This window comes from Pan paniscus, chromosome 13 (genome assembly GCF_029289425.2).
Source record: "Pan paniscus chromosome 13, NHGRI_mPanPan1-v2.0_pri, whole genome shotgun sequence".
Taxonomy (NCBI): domain Eukaryota; kingdom Metazoa; phylum Chordata; class Mammalia; order Primates; family Hominidae; genus Pan; species Pan paniscus.
The window spans coordinates 27,040,148-27,062,835 of NC_073262.2; the positions used below are offsets into that span (position 1 = coordinate 27,040,148).

The following is a 22,688-nucleotide window of genomic DNA, read 5'->3' on the forward strand; positions in this document are numbered from 1 at the left end:
ATGGATTATTATTGCTATTTTAAATAAGTTAATATTTAAACATTTTCTTTAATTTTTGATATGGTAAATATTGATATATATTACTATTTTTAAAAAGTTTTGGGGTCTTTAATTTTTAAGAGCTCTAAAGAAGTCCTGAGACTAAAAAGTTTGAGAACAGTGGTTCTACAATACACTAGCACAGAGATGTAGTTATAAGTTGCCAGTATTTGTGGGCAGTAATGGTGCCATGGACTTCCTCTCAACTGTGGAAGAAATTATAGCATGAACTGACAGTGCAAACTATGTTCTGGTAACTCCATCTCAACTGTGTATAAAAGAATGGGCCCAGCACGGTGGCTCACATCTGTAATCCCAGCACTTTGGGAAGCCGAGGCAGGCGGATCATGAGGTCAGGAGTTTGAGACCAGCCTGGCCAACATGGTGAAACCCCTTCTCTGTTAAAAATACAAAAATTAGCTGGGCATGGTGGCGCGCACCTGTAATCCCAGCTACTCAGGAGGCTAAGGCAGGAGAATCCCTTGAACCCAGGAGGTGGAGGTTGCAGTGAGCCGAGATCGTACCACTGCACGCCAGCCTGGGCAACAGAAAGAGACTCTGTCTCAAAAAAACAAAACAAAACAAAAAAAAACAAAAAAAAGAAGGGCTGCTACCACCACTTATCTGTATGCAAACAATAGGCACTTTCTAAATTATTTTCAGAAACATGTTGAAAATATGAGCAAGGTAAGTTTCCTCCTTTACCAAATAATACAAAAGCAATATTCAATGCCCCCATTGTTATCTTAAAACAGGAATGGCAATTTTTTTATGTAAAGATCCAGACAGTAAACATTTCAGGCTTTACAGGCCATGTGGTCTGTCACAACTACTTAACTCTGCCCTTGTAGCATAAAAGCATCCATAGACAATAAATGAATGAACATGATTATGTTGCATTAAAACTTTATGGACACTGAAAATTGGATTTCATGTAGTTTTTACAACTCACAAAATATTATTCTTTTTTTGGATTTTTTTGGTAGTTTTTACAACTCACAAAATACTATTCTTTTTTTGGATTTTTTTTTTTTTTTTGCTACCATCTAAAAATATAAAAATCATTCTTAGCTCCAAGATGGATTTGGCCCATAGGTTGTGCGGTCTGCCACCTCCTGGCTTAAAACAACATCCTAATCCCAATAGTCCGTCTAACCTACCTTTTGTTTATTTTGTTGGGAAAGGGGGCTCTGTGAATTATCACCTATTTAATTCATGTTAAAAACCACTATGCAACTATTTCCAATTTCCAAAAGAAGAATCCCACTCAGGCATAGGAACACCCCAAAAACTAAACAAAACTGACAAAAAAATTGAACACTGCCTAGAGCAAAAGTGCCAAATAGGTTTTACCTTCGGAGTCAATTCCAATCAGTGTTAGTAATGGCTGCCTGGGGCACTATACCAAGAAAGATTTTGAGGATATTTTTAGACAGGATTTTATAGTATTGGAAGGGAAGGGGAGCAGCATTAGTGTCTTGTATTTGCCATCCTAGTCTAGAAAAAAGATAAACAAAGGGCCATTTTATTTATTAAAAAGATATTTCCACCATTTTTTAAGGTAAATAGGATTCAGGATGGTTTTCTAGATTTAAACTAGAGTGATATTTTTCATAAGTAGAAAGAAAATGGCTTACGGGGAATGCTGTGACAATTTCCCCACCCCTCCTCAAGCTGATTCTGCAATCAGTCTCTATCCCATCAAGTCTCTAAAAAAACTCAATATAGTAACATAATGATTATAAAAATAAGTAAATTATATGTATTTTTATATTCTTAAGCTTACATTACAACTTTAAAGGTGTAGTTCTAAAAAGGATGGCATGGTTATTTATGTATATCAAGTTTTAACGACATCTCCCAATTTAAAATTTTCTGAAACTTTAAATCTCTACCCATAGGTTTATTCTATCAAAGTAACTCTAAATAGTTACTACTGACATTTTCAAAAGAAATAAATAAGTATAAAAGGTTTGCGTGCAGGGTTTAGTACAGCAGTTCTTAACCAATGATGTGCATCAGAATCCCCTCTATATTTTCTCACATTCATATGTCTGAGTGCCATTATGTAGGTCCTGGGAATGGGGAGCTGAAAAGTTTATTTTGAGAATATATATAAATATACACATACATACACTATATATATACATGCTACTATATATAAAGAGTACATGTATGTGTGTATACACACGTATACACACACACACACACACACACACACACACTATACTAATGGTGCCATGGACTTCCTCTCAACTACGGAAGAAAAAATAGCATGAACTGACATACTGCAAACTCCTCTGGTAATCTGTCTCACCTGTATTCTATAGAAGAAGGGCTGCTACTTCTAATGTATACAGAATATAGTATATGCACATGTGTGGGGTTTGTTGTTGTTTTTGTTTTTCTGCAAAGACCCACTGGTAATCTAATGTTCCTCCCTACGTAAAATCCACTGGCTTAATAGAGTTGGCCTGAATCTGGAAACTGTTTCACAAACTGTGACCTTGGACAAGGTACCAAACCCCTCACTACCTTGTTTCTGCATCTGTAAAATCAAGCAGATTGATTCAATTTCCAAATTCTTTTCCAGAACCATAATTCACACTCAGTTTACAGTAAATCAGTAAGTCTAATCACATAATCTAGTATGAGTTAATTTATATAATAGTTCTATATTCAAAGTACTGCTTATGGTTTACTGACTAGTACTGACTGCTTCATTCTTCCTACCATTAAAAAAAAATAGCAATACACAGAATCTGAAATTTGGTAAAATGTTTTACCATAAGTCTGCAAAAGTCTACTTCTTTTTTTTTGAGACAGAGTCTCGCTCTGTCGCCCAGGCTGGAGTGCAATGGTGCGATCTCGGCTCACTGCAACCTCCGCCTCCTGGGTCCATGCCATTCTCCTGCCTCAGCCTCCCAAGTAGCTGGGACTACAGGCGGCAGCCACCAAGCTTGGCTAATTTTTTTTTTGTATTTTTAGTGGAGACAGGGTTTCACCGTGTTAGACAGGATGGTCTCAATCTCCTGACCTTGTGATCTGCCCGCCTCAGCCTCCCAAAGTGCTGGGATCACAGGCGTGAGCCACCGCACCCGGCCAAAAGTCTACTTCTATGAGAAAATTTTCACCTCAAGCAACTGTATCTGAGGAGAATTCAAGTTTTGTTTTTTAAAAACATGATTAATATATCAACACCAATTTTATACAACCTCTTCCAGAAACAAAAGAGACTTCCCAACTCATTTTATGAGACCAGTATCATCTCGTTATCAAAAACAAAGCCCAAAAAGAAAAACACAGACCGGTATCTCTCATTAACTTAGGTGCAGAAGTCCTCAACAAAATTTTAGCAAAGAGAATCCAACAATATATTTTTTAAAAGTATTACATCACAGCAAAGTGGGATCTGCTCCAGACATACATGGCTGTCTCAAGATTCAAAAATCAATCACACAATCTAACAAATCAACAGACTAAAAGTGAAAAATCATATGGTCATATCGGTGGTTGCAGAAAAAGCATTAGATAAAATTGAATACTATTCATAATAATAAAAAAAAACTATCAGTACACTAGGAATAGAAGGGAACTTACTCAATGTCATAAAAAGCACCTACCAAAAAACCTACAGTTGATGTCACACTTAACAGTGAAACAACAAATGTTTTTGCTGAGCTCAGAAACAAGTCAACAATTTCACTCTCAACACTCTAACACAGTACTGAAACACAGTACTGAAAGTTGTAACTACTGCAATAAGGCAAGGAAAAGAACTTAAGGGCATACTGCCTAGAAAGGAAGAAATAAAACTCCCTCTATTTGCAGATGACATGCTGGTATACGGAGGAATTCCGAAGGAATCTTTAAAAAAAAAAAAGAAGAAGAAGAAGAAGCCCCCGAACTAATAAGCGAATAAAGTAAGGTCACAGGATAGATGAACAAAACACAAAAATCAATTGCATTTCTATTTGGTGACAATGAACAAGTGAAACTAAAATTAAAAATGCAACACCAGTTACGGTTGCTCTGAAGAAAAATAAAACACTTAGGTATAATTTAACAAAACATGTATAGGATCCCTATGATTAAAATTTTAAAATGCTGATGAAAGAAATCAAATAAAACCTAAACACTTGGAAAGACAAACTGTTCATGGATTGGAAGATTGAACATAAAGATGTCAATTCTCCCTAAATTGATGGATAGGTGTAATGCAATTCATATCAAAATCTCAGCAAGTTTCACTGTAAATAAGTATATTCTAAACTTTTTTGAAAAATAATAATAAAGTGGGAGAAATCACTACCCGCTTTCCTGACGTTAAGGCTTAAAATGTAACTGCAATAATAAAGACAGCAAGGTACTGACAGAGGGACAGAAACATACATCAGTGAAAAAGATATAGGACCCAGAAAGAGATCTACATACAAACACGTCTAATTCATTTTTGACAAATAAGCAAAGGCAATTCAATGGAAAAGGAATAGCTTTTCCAACAAATGGAGCTGGAGCAATCAGACATGGTTCAGGCAAATACATTTTGAATGTCCTCACTCTATTATCCCAGTAGTTCCAGAAAGCCCAGCTCTTGTAGAAAGCCTCCCAGAAAAACCTCTCATATGGTGACAATTTCCAAGTTTTCTCAAGGTATGCATAATAAAATCTTAAAAATCTTTTAATCAGGACTCCTCCTTCTCCCAAAGTGCACACTTCTTGCAATCCAATGTAATTGTTTTATATTTACTCACTGATTTTTAAATCAGTTGTCTATATACGTTCTTCTACATGTCAGAATTCCATTGGCGTTAGATTTTAAGTGTTCTCACCATAAAAAATAAGTACTGCATATGTGAGGTAATAGATATGTTAATTTGTTTGATTTAGCCATCCCACAACATATACATATTTCAAACCATGTTGATAATAAATATATGCAATTATTTGTCAATTAAAAAATTAATTTTTATAAAAATAATGATAGATACCTGATTTAAGGACCAGAGAAGATATATGAGTTAGAATGGCCTAAACTGACATGTCTTTATTTAGAAAGAAGATAGAAGGTGGTGATAGAATGGCATGTCCTTCACCAGACTGTCAGCTTCTTGCAAGCAAATAGTGTAATATTTTCATGACTGAATCCCTAATATCTAGCACAATTCTTGAAACTCAGAAGGCATTCAATTAATATTTGGTAAACTGACAAATAGATGTAGTCAATCAAAAAATATCTGGATGTAGCTTAATATAAAATTAAAGAGTTCTTTTTTTCCCAAACTCTTCCATCTATTACATTCTTTAATCACATTTTCACTAGTTTCCCTTCTTTAAACTTTTTTTTTTTTTTTGAGACAAGATCTCGCTCTATAGCCTACGCTGGAATGCAGTGGTGCAATCATAGCTTACTGTAGACTTGAGCTCCTGGGCTCAAGCGATCCTCCTGCCTCAGCCTCCTAAGTAACTAGGACAACAGGTATGTGCCACCACATACTGCTAATTATTTTTATTTTTTGTATAGATAAGGTCTTGCTATTTTGCCCAGACCGGTCTTGAACTCCTGGCCTCAAGAGATCCTCCTGCCTCTGACTCCCAAAGTGCTGGGATTACAGGTGTGAGCCAAGCACTCAGCCTTGTCTTCTTGTACAGTACAGTTATAGTTGCTTAGAATGTGTCATTCCCAATATGATGAAATACCTAACAATTTTATCATTGGCATTAAGCAGTTTTTGTGGTCTGCAGCTTTGAATTAAATCAATGTAAAACAAACGTTCCAAAAAAAAAAAAAAAAAAAGATGCCACTAGGGTCTAAGACTATCCATCTTACTTGAGTTCTTAACACAAACAGTACTTAATGAATGATAAAATGCAAAAACAAATTATAACTGAATAAAAACCCAACTACTACTGATTTCCCTCTACTCTTTGAAACAGGTGGATGAAATGTAAATCTTTTACAATTATCAATTTCACTACACTTTTTTCTGATTAAGATGACAATATCTTTCGTAGTCCTGTGACTAGCTTACCTATCACAATTCTCCTATGTATGCAACCAATGTTAAGCAGAAAAATAAGAACTGTTTCGGGAACTTACAAATTTGAGGAATTTCTGGAAAAACATTCTAATGCTGTCTGAAGTCATCAAAAAGTCATTGAGAAATAGTATAAAGAGGTATGAAACAATCTCTTTCCTAAACTTGTGCCTACCACAGGCAACTTAGTCCTCTGGGAAGAGTTAATGAAGTTTCAAATGTAATAAATCCAACTTAAAAAGCAATTCTTGTTTCCCTTTCACGTGTCATTGCTCCTGCCACTCTGGGGACAAACCACAAGTCCAAAGAATCAGCTATAGAAGATGGATTAAATTGAATGATGGTTTTAATCCAAAACATCTTACAGTATAATTTTTTTAAAGTATCAAGAATACTATACAAAAGAATGATTTTAGGTACTTGGAAAATTCTGGTATAGTACAATCTTTCATGGCATCAATCAGTAAATGTATACAGAATTTTATTAGTTCAGTAGGTATTATTTAACAGTCTCTGACTATGCTTAATAATCATCCTACTGCCCAGAAACTTGCAAGCTACCATAAATAAATGAGTACCAGGCAAATCTCAACACAAAGGATTTCCCAATTTTCCCCAATAAAAAGTTCTTTTTTTAAATTTTTACCAATTTGAAATATACAAACCTTTCCATGTACATCATACAGTCCAATATATAATTTTATTAATTTAGTCTTATGAATGTTTTAAAATCACAAAGCACATAAATTTTACAAAATAACTTTATTCAAACTTTACCTACATCTTCACCAAGTATTATCTCGTTACTTTCTGAGTGACCTGTAAGTATCATGAAGTGAATAATCTTTACTTCCATTTAAGTTGTTCTGAGAAACAATACTTTTAGAAGTCATAATACCATCATTGAAAATGTTTTTCCAAGCCACAAATATCCATTCACATGATTCTAAGATGGTTGGTTTTTTAATTGTGCTACAGGTACATACTATGATCTTCACAATGTAACTGCTTACATATCTCTTTTAAAAGTGATTGTAAAGGCTTTTTTCACAACAAATTATAAGAGTATAACTCCCTGCCCACAAATAATTTGTTTAAACTTTTTACTATACCCTTTTATCTATTCCCTCAGGAAACCTCTACAGACTTTTAAAACAAGTACTGACTGACATCATTTCAAGCTCTCCTATATTCTCCAAATACTATACACTTATTCAAAATAAAATAATTGAGAGAGAGCTCAAAATATGAAAAACTTTTTAAGGACTCAAATATAAGATGACTTTTTTTTAGAAATTTTTTTTAGAGAAAACTTTGCTTAATACTGGACATATGCAGATGAAGTATCATCAGTGCCTAGCACAGTATAGGAATTCAGTTACATTTGCACTAAATCAACAATTCACAAGGCCTAGAATAGTAAGAAAAAAGAGGGCTTTGCAGAGAAAATGAAACTAAAGCAGGGCTATTAAGGAGACACAGAACTGTAAGTTAAACAGAGGTTGGGAAGATGAAGACCAAATAAACAGGGTTGTGAATAACCATAGTGTTTGACAAGACTGCCCTCATTGGACTAGAGCATTCTATATTCTGTAGTATTGGGTATAGCCAGGAGAGGTTTGGAAGTCATCAAAAGAATAGAGGTAGTATTTTAAAGAATAATCAGAAAACAATGAGTAAACTGTTGGAACAGAACAAAACTCAGGACACTATACTAACTACCCAATAAAAACAAGGGGTATACAATATCTATGCTGAAAGGCCACAGGTATCAAATGCATTGTCAAATTAGAATACAGAGATGAAGCTTTTGCCTTCCACAGTCCCTTATTTGTTTTCCCTAAGCATAAGAAACTAAAAGATAAAAATGATTTGGTTTATTGGGTTGGGTAGTTAGCTGTTTCTAAATGTTTTATCTTATAAACTTCTGAGAAAGCAAAGCTTGCTTCTATACATAATTATCCTATGCTTCACTTCACTGCTAATTATCTTCCTAATATTTTAGTCTTACTGTCATGAAAGATACACTGTATATTGCCCAGAATAAGTTAGGCATCTTCAAAAATACCTAACACACAACAGAAAATTCTTTTTGCCTACAGCCACAAAATGTGTAGAGTATCTACAAATGCCCGGGTTTTAAGATTAAAATAGTTCCATGCAGTTCTCTGGCCCTAACTCATAAGATGAATTACATCAAAACAGGTACAAGTAAATACAAGTTTTAACTAGGCTGTGCAAAACAGATTTCTAACACTAGATGTTCTTCTTTGCGGGGAGAAGGGATAATGGTGACTGCAGCTAGAGGCCAATACTTGCAACAGAATTTATAGGCTATTTTTTTGAATGCACAAAAAAAAAAAAAACAAAATCGGGCATAAATTTAGACGAATAAGAGATAAAAGGTAAATTCTCAAAATCAGAACAGAGCTTCTAAAAAAATTAAGGAAACAAACATGCACACAATAGTTCCTACTAGTTCCTGCTAAAACCAACCTAAAAGTGTCAATTACACTGAAAAGACACTACCTACATTAAGGGTTTGTTTAGTGCTTTATTTTACTTGGGAAGATGCAGGCCCTCTTTTTAATAAAACATCAATCTGTCACAGAAAGAGTAAAAATGGATCACTTCTGCTTGCTATGAAGATAATGTGAAATCATCTTTGAGGAACCAGCAATGTTAAGAGTGAGAAATTTGAAAAACAAAAATAAAACAAAGCACAAAAACCTCATCACAAACATTTCCATCAAAGCAATATTTGGTCATTTAAAACCAGCTAATGAAGAAAATTAACAATATATATTAGAGTAGCTTTAAATACAGTAGAAGATGGTAAGCTGATAATTCATAATGACCTTAAATAACAATGGATATAGAATCACTTAACAGGCCATAATCACCAATAGTTTTTTTCATAACCATGTTGCTTCAACTTTTAAGAAGCAAGATTATGAGTATTAAAAAAAAATCTAAATGTCTTGTTTATTACTTTCGTGTATTATGTAGTTTCTTTACTACTTGAAAACTCATTTTGCCAGGCACAGTGGCTCATGCCTGTAATCCCAGCACTTTGGGAAGCCAAGGCGGGCAGATAACCTGAGGTCAGGAGTTTTAGACCAGCCTGGCCAACATGGCAAAACCCTGTCTCTACCAAAAATACAAAAATTAGCTGGGTGTGGTAGCGTGCGCCTATAATCCCAGCTACTCGGGAGGCTGAGGTAGAAGAATTGCTTGAACCTGAGAGATGGAGGTTGTGGTGAGCTGAGATCGTGCCATTGCACTCCAGCCTGGGCAACAAGAGCAAAACTCCGTCTCAAAAAAAAACAAAAACAAAAACAAAAACAAAAAAACTCATTTTACTACACATTGAGTCTTTTGATATCTTTTCTTTTCTATATTGATACACATCCTAGAGGCAGTCACCTTTCCTATTTGGCTGCCCTGGGTTGCTTTTAAGCATTATGAAAGGTAACACTGTTCAAAAGTTATCATAAAGTCCACACTGTCCCAAAAGACTTTTCATAGACAAGTTAGATATATGAAGAAAGAGAATAAATTTTCAAATAAAATTTCTGCATTGGCCATACAACATTTTAGGCCCTGTCAATCTAATTTTTTTTTTTTTTAACTAAGCCCCTTCCCACCACCAAACAATCACTTCTAAAGGAAAACACAAACATTGTCTGGCTTTCTTCCCAGAAATTTTTTTTCCTCTTGTCTGTAATACCCCATACTTAGTACTTAGTATCAGTCTGACAAAACATTACAAGATTCCATCCATCTAACTAAAGTAATATATTTCTATTACTAAACTAAAAGCACAACTAGCACAGAATAAACTAAAAATATAAACATTATATGTTGTGGCACTAGACAATGTGCATGTGGCATGTGTAAGGAGAGTAAAAATACTTGGAAGTCAACATTTAACCACTAGTTACTTAGGGACTTCTTTTTGTTGCTGTTTTCCTTTGAGACAGAGTCTCACTCTGTTGTTCAGGCTGGAGTGCAGTGGCCCAATCTTAGCGGCTCACTATAACCTCTGCCGCCCAGGTTCAAGCGATTCTCCTGCCTCAAACTCCCAAGTGGCTGGAATTACAGGTGCACGCCACCACACCCAGCTAATTTTTGTATTTTTGGTAGAGACAGGGTTTCGCCATGTTGACCAGGCTGGTCTCGAACTCCTGACCTCAAGTGATCCGCCCCACTGGGCCTCCCAAAGTGCTGGGATTACAGTCATGAGCAACTGCATCCAGCATTATTTAAGGTCTTCTAATGTTAATTCCTGACAAATTACAAAGGCAAGCATCTAAAGCGTATTTCAATATTGTTAACACTTAAATGACTAATTATCCCCACATAGATGGCTCCAAATAAATATATATCTACCTGGATACAGACCAAAATTTGAATAACTCAATCAATTTCTCAAATCTCTTTCTTAAAATGCCTCAACATAAAAGTTTTAGAGTCCCAAAGAGAGTGGCAAATTTGTAATGGTAGAATTTCCTTTTATAAAAGAGACAAGCAACCACCCTTTTAAAATAATTCTTAATAGTTTGTTTCTTAATTCACTTAAATTGTAGATCCAGTTCAACACAAACGGTACATTTTTGTATTAACAAAATTTTTAGAGGACTTAAATTTCTTAAACCTTTCTCTAAATACAGAAGATACTCTACATAGGGCTTGTTGTTACTTAGTTTAGTAATTGAATGCAGGTTAGTTAGCATCTTTTTGTCCTATCCTCTCACAAACTTAATGATAGACAAGTTAAATATATGAAAAAAGAATAAATTTTCAAATAAAATTTCTATATTGGCAATGCAACATTTTAGGCCCTGTCAATCTAATATTAAAAAAACCACACACACACACACACACACACACACACACACACACACACACACACACAAAGCAGCTTCTTGAGAGGAGAAAAAAAAAGATGCTAACTAACCTGCATTCAATTACTAAATAACTAGACATCCATTATAATGTTTTCTCCAAAAAGACCTAAAGGAAAGAAAAAAAAATTCAAGTCACAGATACAGACACACTGATGTACAGGCAGAAAAATTACAATATGAAGGCATCAGAACCAAGAATCATTTCATCTTTAAAGGTAACTGTTCTAACACTCTTAAGAAATGACTTGACATCTTTTTGGGAAGAAATATACTTCAAATTGTTATTATTTGGTTGGTAGCCCAGAACAAAGACACTGATTTTAAAATCAACTATCAAAAAACTTCACTTTCCTAAATACAAAAAGTATATATAGAACAACAGGAACCAGGAAAAGAGCAAATCACAAAACTTCGGATTTATCATTCAATTGAATAACACCTGGGACCACATTTAGGACTGCTTTGCTAGGACAGGCCAAGAAGGCCTGAAAATGTTCCAGATCTCAACTTCCCTGTGCCTTTTTAATAATTAAAAATGGGGTAGGGGAAATGGTTTTAAGAAAAGACATGCTTTCTTCTCATTTTAACCAATATAAGTAAGCTTCTCATAACATTATAAAAGGGATAGATTTCCATTAAACAAAGAGGGAAAAATAGGAGCCCAATGTTTTCCCCTTCAGAATGAGAAAATTTTACCCTTTCTAGCCCTTCCACCCCTGGGCAGGACACTTTGAAATCTATTCTGGTGACATGCTACAAGAAATCTTAGAGGACACTAGGTCTTTCACACAGGTACAGCATCTTCTGCATTCAACAAATATCTAATGCTGTCATACTAGTTGCAGGCACTTTGACAACCTAGGTATTAAGCAGAAATAGTAAAAAAGTAATTCCAAAGTTTAAGAAATAGCTAACTTCTTGAAAGGAAGAGAAAAATGAGAAGCTCAATTTTCAAAAGACACAACAAGTAGAAAGTAAAAGAACTCACAAATCTTTCAATAATTCTGAAACTCAACTAAGGCCTATTCTAATTTATCCTGCAAGGTAAGACAGAAGGAAGGAATGATAGACAAGTAACCAGAAGATCATAAAGACAGAGGATTTCAAGTATACATCTTTATCAAGGTACTTTATTATTTTTAAAATCATGTTAATACCTCTGGAAAGAGTAGATTTTTGTCTTAAAACTGACTTTAGAAAATAAAAAGATTAATAAAGAAATATAAAAAAATGATTGAAGTATCCTGAGTTGGCATTAAAAAATGTTTACTGGGGCCAGGCACAGTGGCTCATGCCTGTAATCCCAATACTTTGGAAGGCAGAGGTGTGAGAATTACGCCCAGGAGTTCAACACCAGCCTAAGCAACATAGCAAGAACCTGCTATAAAAAAATTTTTTTTAATTAAAAAATGCTTACTAGTCATCACTGCTTGATAATACAGAGCAGCAACCATAACAGCTTCTTGATGGTAGGTAGTAATGATACCTTAGAAAGTAAATAAACCCTCTATAAAGGAATTCATACTAGTCATAAAGATATCACCCATTTATACTAGCACTCTTAATCAGTAAAACAATAAAACCATGTTATCTAGCTTGTCAAATGAGAATTTATAGAGAATTGAAACAACAACAAAAGAGAACATCAGGGTAGAGGTTTAAGGCATAAGCATTAGAATTAGAAAATCTAAGTTAGATTTTTAAAGAATGTGAGTATCACTGGAAGGTTATTACTGTAAGTCACCAACATCTCTCCCTGGACTATAGCAACAGCCTCTTTAACTGGTCTCCCAGCTTCCATTTTATCCCATCCAATCAGTTCTTCATTCACAAGTCAGACAATTTACTAAAGCAAACAAAATCAAGTCACTACCCAACTTAAAGCCATTCAATGGCTTCCCACTACCCTTGGCCTTAAAATCAAAATCTTTAACAAATCTTACAGGCCTTTCCACAGTTTGGCTCTTCTTTAGCCTCAACTCACATCAGACAAGTGGACACTCTTTGAACATCAAACTATCTCAGTCCTTGATACATTCTTTCTACCACTTTCTCCCCATCCCTAACTTCCTTTTAATAGGTGAGATAATGGAGTGGACTAAAACATTGAGAAAATGTTTGAAAAAGTTTGCTATGGTTTAAATGTTCACCCCTTCCAAAATTTATGTTGAAATTTAATTGCCAATGTATTGAGAGGTGGGGCCTAATGGTGGCGTTTAGGTCACAGATTAATGCCATTATAAAAAGGGCTTTTAGGAGTGGGCTGTCTCTTGTCCTTCTGCCCTCTGCCCTGTGAGGACACAGTAAACAGACCCACACCAGATGCCTTTGCCTTGATCTTGGAGTCTCCAGAACTGTAAGAGAAGAAATTTCTGTTCTTTATAAACCACCTCCTCTCAGATATTCTGTAATAGCAACACAAAACAGAGTAAAACAAAGTTGAAAAACAGTTACCACCAGTTCACAAAATGAAATGAAAAAAAGCAAAATATCATCTCTAATTTGCAAATACTTCTTGAACCACTGAAAACAGTTTGATTGCATTTAGTAAGTTTGAAAAACATACATTTACCATATGGTCTACTCCCAAGAAACTATCATACTATTTTCTAAACTCTTAAAAAATTAAAATAATCAGTTAAGCTTATATGATTTTTCTATAACCATTACCTTTTCCTCCAAAAAAAAGATTTTTTTTTTTTAAGACAGGTCTCTTTCTGTCACCCAGGCTGGAGTGCAGTGGCATGGTAACAGTTCACTGCAGCCTTAACCTGCTGGGCTCAATTGATCTTCCCACCCTAGCCTCCCAAATAGCTGGGACTGCAGGTGGCTGCCACCACACCGGCTTTTTTTTGTATTTTTTTGTAGAGACAGGGTTTTGCCATGTTGCCCAGGCTAGTCTCAAGCTTCTGGGCTCAAGCAATCCACCAACCTCGGCCTCCTGAAGTGCTGGAATTACAGGCATGAGCCACCATGCCCAGCCTAGGAAAGACCTTAATAACCTTTCTCTAAAAATCCCTAAGTCACTGTAACACAAAACAAGGGCAGTCTTCCCCTCAAACTCAAAGAAAAGGCAACCAAAAATTTCAGATAGACATTCTAAATCAGATAAATATCTAAATCTAGTTCATAGTTCCTGGCCTCTTTCTTAATAAAAAAAAAAAAAAGTAAAAGTCTTATTTGTAAAAGTCATGTCTGTCCACTTTAAAGGTAAAAATCTCAACCCAACACCTTTCAACAATCACCAAAGTTGTTTTCGATACTGGCTTACGTAAGTACTATAAAAGAAGAGTAGCAGGAATAATAAAATCAGATTTACACACATGTTTTTGTTTAATATTCCAAAGTATATTTAATTTAAATCTTTCACGTTTACAATTAAAAACATTTCCTCCAAATCCAGCTTAATTCTTTGTCTTGTAAACCAAAATAAAAAATTTTTCTCTGACACTTTTATAGTCTTGCTATATTAACACTGCCTAAAATCTAACAAAAAGACAGTTCTGTCCTATGTTAATTACCACAAAGAATTATTTTAATAGTAGCTCTATAGATTTTGCCCTCATAATTTAATGGAAAAAAAATCACATACTACAGGCAACAGCTTCTACTATAAGTATTCACATTTCTCTGTATAGTCGGGAATTGAGAAATACAGTTTTCAAAGAGTAAAAAAAGCAGCATGATAAATGTAAAGTTTAAAGCAAGGATCGAAGTTACAGCAGAACATAGATAAGACACAGCAACAGAACATGGACAACACAGTGTAGACTAGCCCCCTACAGAAACAGAAAGCTTTCATATAAACATCTGTAAAGCCTATTACTCACATTTAGTTTACAAATTTTATCAACTTCACTAATATAACTTTCACTTGAAAGGTCATGTTTACTTCAACAATAATCAATGACTGATAAGTTTTACTATCTATGTGAACTAATAAAATAAGAAAAACTGTTTACTAAGCAAAGAGTAAAAGCAATTTTTTGTTCAGGAAAAGTAGAACTAAAGAATAATAAACAAAGTTTAACTCCTTACTTTAAATTCAATAGTGGAAGAGTTAAATTAACAAGGTGATATATCTTTCTTTGCTTATGCTCTTCATGAATTTGTATGGCATCCTTGACCAGGGGCCATGCTAATGTTTTCTCTATTATTCTGATATCAGTATATGTGCTGCCAAAGCAAGCACCTTGCTTATGTTTTAATAAAACAAATGTCTTGAAAAAAACTTTGTGACTTTTGTTAACCTATCCTGAATGTCATTCCCCCATTTCTTTCCTCAGAGAATTGTTTACATCCATCATTTTCTTAAAAAACAAAGATCCACAGAACCATAATAATTATTGGGAACTGTTCCCAGTCTTCTATTAGTGAAACATTTAAACATAAGACAAAAAAATTCTTACTAGTGGGCCACTGAAAGATACCAAAAGATTCAAAAAAGTTCAAATAATAGGGCACTTTTCTCCATGTTAAAAGCTACTTTTGGAATACCAAAAACTAAATAAGGCCACAGCTGGCCAACTTTTACGTTCAGGTCCACCCAGAGCATAAAATCCTGCGATCAAGACATGTGTAGAAGAAAGTAAAAGAATAGAGAGACACAGCAGCTTTACTAATAAGGCCACCAGTTATCCCTTTTCAAACTCAGTGGCGTATCTGTGCAATGAGGACATGGTGAAGGGACAGGAGCAACATATAGAAGACAAAATGTAGTTGAAAGGACACAAGGAACAACTGTGTCTATCAGAACTGCTCTCAATTTAAGCAACTGGCTGGCAGATGAGTCAGGGGTCACCAATTCTAATCCCTGGCCTTCCACTAAATTTTAAGACCAATTCCTAGTGGAACTCACGTATCCTCTCCTTGTTTATCACTTTCATCCACCTGCTCCAATTTCTAATGAAGAACAATTCTGCTTTTTAAAAACAAATTAAGAAGAGGAAACAACTGCAATGAAAGAGCCCAAGAGGAACTTACATATCTACAGGTGTTAAAAGCCCTTGTAAGTCTGATGAAGTGAATGACAGTGATAGGCTGATGAGAATTATGTCCCTAGGTGCCACACAGTCCAAGATCTCAGCCTTTAATATTAGCATTTTAAAAATATAAATAAGCAATTTATGGCATATACCTCAACCTTGAGGCATATGCCTCAAGGCATAATTTTGGGGTAAATACCTAAAAGAAAAAACAGCAACACTGCTATAAAGAAAATGGGTTTTATTAAACCAAATTTAAATTTTTTGCTCACTTCTGATACATATTTTAAATTTTCTTTTAGAAGCTGTTTTATTCATTTTGTATTTATACTATACAATAAAAAAGAAAAGCAAGAAGTCATGGAAGCCAAAAAAGTGAGACAAATTACAAGAATAGAATAACAGTGAGTAGACTGTTTAAATTAGGAAGAGGAAAGAGGACCAAAAACTGAGGATTGAAGGGAATGAAGGCAATGCCAGTATCATTTAATGCTTTTAAGAGGTGAACACTAGTGCTGTAGAAGATGCTTGCAAGAGCACAGTACTCAGTACCCAATAAAGCTCAATAGTTTTTCTTAATATAAGTACTTTTTCTTAACAGAAGTACACTGTCTATTCTATTTCTGCTTCCCTGTTTATTTTGCCACATAATCTTTCACAGTTTTCTGTAATGGATGGTAATGTTTCTAGATCCCTGAAGCTAACCTAAAAGGGAAGGCTGAGAAGTATAAACTTTGAGAGGTTACATGTCCTATGATCTTCCTTTTTATAAAAATGTTTTCTGTAATACTAAACACTTGTAACCTGTGGATGGTAGGTTTGTCCCTTTATCTGACATCTGTGCTAATATCAACTTCAGTTCCTATGTGAAACATACACCAACATACATGGAGTTCTGATGTACATTTATTTGTTCATTTTCAAGCTGGAAGCATACCATTCCTAATTTATTTTATGTAGACAGTACCTACATATTTATGCCTCTGGAGGTAATAAGAAACAGAGCAATGTTTCTCACAGTGCACAACCTCCATCAAAATCATGAAAATGCTGATTTCCAGGCCTATTCCAGACCCACTGAAATTCTCTCAAAGTGTACTGTTCGTCTGGGGCTCTGCATTTTTAATAAGCAGTTTTTTTATTTCCACAGGGGAAAAAAGAGATTCTATTAGTTATGTGTAGGATTAAATAAAAATTTTTAAAGCACGAAACACGGTAATGAACACAAAGTAGTTACACTGCTCAATAAGAGAGCATATATATCTCTCTGGAAATGGAGAAAATGGGAGATTGTATTTTATCCACATAAAGTACACTCACGGTAGGGTGGCTTTTTGTTCTGGGTTGGTTTTATCATTAATTGAGAGCAGAAGAGGTTAACTGATGGAAAAGAGTATTATGGGTAGATTACAGATAATCCTTAAACAGAACAATCTACCTTAAATGATTAATGAGTTACAGAGATTGTGAGAAAAAAATTTATAATACTGACACACTCTAAACCTCTAAATTTAAAGATATTAATATTTCAAATTATATATCCATCTGGTTTGAACATCTATAATCCCGCTTCGCCTCTACACAAGTAAAATAAGCAAAAAATTAAATGTGGATGAAAGAGATAAAAATAAGCTCATAATTTGGTGGACAGGAAATTTGTCATCAGAAACTACTTAATGACAACTATGAGCCACCTAGACTCACCTAGTACAGAAAAGTCACTGCCCTTTAGATGTTACAATCTACAGGAGTCTAAACTTCAAATATCTTTTAACTTAAACCTACTTTTACAAACTTAAAAATATCTTATTTCATCCCCCACAACAATCCTACGTTGTAAACAGGAATAGGTATTATTATTCCTACCCAACTCCTACTCTAGATTAACACAGTGCGTAGTAGATTCATCTTGAACCAAACCAGATCTTAGAGTCATCCATTCTAGTGGTTCTCCAATTGGATGTGATATGCAACAGCTATATTTGAGTGTTGAATAAAACTTCCTTGGCTCTACTCTCAGAGACTGACTGAGCAACCCTAACGTGCAGCTCAAGAATCTGTATTTTTATCTAACAACCAAAGTGATTCTAATGCCGGAGGTCCTCACACCACAGTTTGAGAAATAATCAAGTCCTACTAAGACCCAGACAGATGAAGTGATTAGGTCATTATATGGTGGAGCTGAGCCTCAATCCCAGACGTCTGTCCTCATTTTTGTTATCAACACCAATCACAAAATCAGAAACTTCTTTCTTCACCTAATAGGAATTATGTATAAAGAAATTTCATCAACTACTAATCAAGAGATTTCACCAAGCTGAACTCTGAAAACTGCTTTAAGGGGTAACAACTTAGAAGATGTGATATAAACATGTATTCCAAGAAAACACAATGGTAACTCTTTTTTTCCCCTCTGGACATCCCAAACTAAGACAAATAACAGGAAGATGTGTCATACTAGTCAAAGTTGCTACATATATAATCTCATTTAATCCATGTAATTCTATGAAGTAGGTGTTTCTGCCCATTTTATGGATGAAAAAACTGAGACTTGGATAATTGTAACTTGCAAAGAAATACAAAGTTAAGTGGTCAAGACTGGATTAAAGTTAAGTGCATGAGCTCTTAACCACTTATATACTGTGACCAAAGTCCCTATTACTAGGTCCTATCTTATTTCACTGTCAAAGCAATAAATTCTGATATAGTATTCTGCCTAATCTTTCATTTGCTCTTAAGTCACCAAGAACTTTGTCCAGTTCTTACTTTACAAAAATCAATCATTTACCTCAGACTCTTCCTCTCTACTATATTAGCATAATTCATCCTCCATGCCACCCTGCTATCCACATTATTCCTCTGCAATCAATTTTATCTGCTGATCTCAATGGCTTCTCTTGTGTTTCATGAATAACTACTTCTCTCCTCCAGGCTACACAGACACAGCCTAGGCTAAAAAGCCCTTGGATGAAAAAGATGTTTTTCTTAAAAAGAACCAACTATTATATTTTGGCCTTGTCATAGAATATTAACCATTGTCAAGTTCTGCCGTTTCCTATTTTCATTTTCTTTTGAATCTCTGCCATTCTCATTTTCCAAATGGTTTCACCATCATCAAAGTTTCGTTCCACACCAGTTTCTGACTCTCTCCCAAAAGTATATAATTTCCTATAGAATTCCCTGCACAAGGTCTACCTTAGAGATTCATATTTGCTCCTCTTATGCTTTCCCCAATTTCCTGGCATCATCACAATTTCACAATTTCACCAAATGCTCTAGACTTTAGCTGTCCAATAGAGTAGCCACTAGCCATGTATAGTTAGAGTCCTAGAAAAGCGGCTAATATGAACTGAGATGTGCCGTTAAGTACAAGATACACACTGGATTTCAAAAAATTAGCACCAAAAAAACCCACATTAATCATGTTCATATTGATTATGCATTGAAATGATATTCTGAATATACTGTGTTGAATAAAATACATTACTAAAATTAATTTTATTTTAAAAACATTTAATGTGGCTACTAGAAAATCTGAAATTTCATTTTTTGGCTCATGTTTGCTGCTGGCATTGCATTTCTTTTGTAGCACCACTCTAGACACTCCATAGTGCTAAACTTGATTGTCCCAATGACCTCATTATAACCCATGCCATATGAGGCATTCTTAGAACACAGCCACTCTATCTGTTCAATCATTTCCTCAATGTTGTACCAACTAGTTCATCCAATCAAAAAATCTAAAATGATGTCTCATCACAAATAATGTATGTGGGCATTTCAAGGAAAACAATAAGCTAAACATGAATGTCTCCAATACAAGTGTCAAACAAATAGGCACAGGTGTCAAACAAATGAACACATAAACCACCTTCTTGCCTACCCTAGAAACAGTCCTATCTTGTACTTGGAAATTACTCTCTCAAGTAATTTCTGGAACTTTTCTTACTGCTTTCTCTCCTGTGTACTTAAAATGTGCCTCCAAGAAGGTAAAGTAATGGCTACCTCTAACAAAGGAAAAAGAAAATCCTGGAAACTATAGAAAGACAAGTATAACTTCTACTTGTAAAATATCTATATGTAAAACTAAATGCATACAAATTGCTGGGAGTTAAAAGATGTGTTATTAAGAAAAAAAATCATAATTTTCAGAAAGGATGCATTTAAACATCTACAACAAATCCTGCTCAACAAAATGACTCAGGGACCACAGACTTCTACCATGTTCATCTAGTAGCCTGTATGTCAAAGGAAGAGATCAAGCCAACACTTCTTTAATTGTATGGGCCAAGAAATACATCATTGACAACTTTCTTGAATTTGCACAAGTGGCAGTGATAAACCAGAACATCAAATAAAAAAATCACTGCAGTCTATTGCTGCCAGACTGAAAAGGGGCAAGAGAGAGAAATGTCTGTTGAAAAGTATTCTGAAAATATGAAGCACAACATAAGGTAAGCTATCAACGCTTTAAATCAATTACACAACACATTGAATATCCATGATATTAACTTTCCATTAAGATACAATAAGCTTTTTGCATCAACGCATGGCTTACTTTTAATTGGGCTTTACATACTATGGCTAATGTGCAAAAATAATGTATGACTTTTTTTGGTAGATGCAAAAGTGGCAGGTGGAACACACTTAAGAAGTGAGCTATCAATCATTAAAATTTTGCTGTGGTAGAATAAATACGTATCAAACCATGGGCTCCATATTTTCAATGCTAACTCAAAGGAGAAAATGGAAAATACGTGATCAGGTTTGTCACTATGTTGGGTAAAAGAACTTGCATCAGAGAACAAGCAATCTTCATAAATAAAAATCTGTAATACGGTAGGCATTCAACAAATTATTTTTCTCCTACTCATGCCAAAGATCAATGAACAAATGAAATCAAGTCATAAGGAATGCAAATGGGAGAAAGAAACAAGAGAAGAGAATGAGCAGAAAAATTAACAAGATGTCGATTAAAAGAAGAGCAAGAAGATGGCAATTTAAGCAGCTCTCTAGGTGACCCCAAAGAGTAGAAGGCAAGTTTGTCTTTAAAATGAAATCTTAACAGATGGCTAACAAGGAGACTTAGTCCTCAGAATATTACACAATGAGTTTTTCAATATATATCTGCTCAATTCCATTGAAACTGAAAAGGCAGTGCAAGGCATAAGAGCAGCTATTCTACATTTTTGCTTGCTAGAACATACAGCAAACAGCATATTCTTTCTTTTTACTTTTTCTTCACAAAATATTGATATATCTGATATTAAAATGTACTTATAATTTTATACATACCTACATAAATGTAGAGACATCTAGGCTAGATATTCTGCAAATTTTCTTATTTGAATAAAACCATGACCTAAAAGCAGATCAAATTAAATTATTTCTTGATGTCCCTTCAGGTTCTTAGAATTTAGGTATTAAAATGCAAAGAAAATTATTAGCAGGAGCTAAATGCACAATAAAGCGTATTCAACCACTAATTTAAGTAGTATTAATATATTAACTCATTGGCATTTACTCAACATTGACAAAGACAAAGGAAAAACAATTTCTTCCTAGCAAATGTATATTAAAAAAAAAATGAAGTCTGAGAACCAGAGGACTTTTAATAAAGCAGGGGAGGCACCTTTCCACACATGAGCTCTGGGCACAGGACAGGAGACTGAGCTTGTAACAATAACCATATCTAAATGCTCAGTATATGCAAAACATTATGGAAACACACCAAAAGAAATAGAAGAGTCTTTTTCTGCCCTTGGGGAATCTGCAATTCATTCTGAATATCAAACATATCAAGAATTTAGAAATTTATTGAAAATAATTTATAGCTTATTGGCAAACAAAATACATGAGGAATGTGAATAAAGACTAAAAGGAATAAAAAAGATTAATTAAAAAAGGCTTCATAGAAGCAGTATATGAAAAAGATTCTAGCTATATTTGGAAAGTATAAAAAGAAGTATATAAAGAAGGAAGAGGGTACTCAGGGAAAAGAATGGCACATATGCAGAAAGCAGTCTGTACTGAGAAGTAATGAAAAAGGAAACTCATTAAAAGGGAAGAAGGAAAAATGGGGTCGTCTTCACGATATAGTCAGTGGATTAAACAGGAGAATGAAATAAGATAAATCAGGGTAAACAGTTCTGGCAACTAAAAGACTCACGACAATTATCTATGATATTCAGAGTTACTGCATACTGACTTTATAGGTTACCAAGCCTGAAGACGTAAGGGTTAATGCATAGATCTCTAATATTTAGTGCCAACTCCATACCGGGCAGCCCACAGGGTACTAGACAGGCCAAAGAATTGTACGAAATGTGACATCTGCTCTCAAGACTCAAACACTCTAACAAGAAAAATCAGAAGTGGCATGTTAAATTCAGCATTCTGGCAAGGTATACTTCACCCAAAGACTAAATCAAAAAAGGGCAGATACATAGAGTTATTTCAGATTATAAGTAGCATTTTTTATTAAATTAATAACAAAGATGATCAAGTAGAATATTAAAGAGAGGAAAAAATAGGCCAATACTTACTGTAATGTTATGCTAATCACAATGACTAACAGGCATTTACGATATAGAAGGTTTTCTTATAGGTCAGCCATTTTTCACTCTACTAATTTTTTTATTTTGCTTTAGAGAATACACCACATTAAGACCTTCTCACACACCTGACAACACCTTCACATCCCCCACATACCTCAC

The 22,688-nt window shown here is 34.6% G+C and overlaps 1 protein-coding gene and 1 pseudogene across 3 annotated transcripts in view; both read right to left on the reverse strand.

Moving 5' to 3' along the window:
* ACVR2A (activin A receptor type 2A) overlaps positions 1-22,688 on the reverse strand; it is an 87,206-nt gene that overhangs the window by 38,313 nt on the left and 26,205 nt on the right. The window lies entirely within an intron of this gene.
* LOC112439137 (U6 spliceosomal RNA) lies at positions 15,064-15,179 on the reverse strand (annotated as a pseudogene).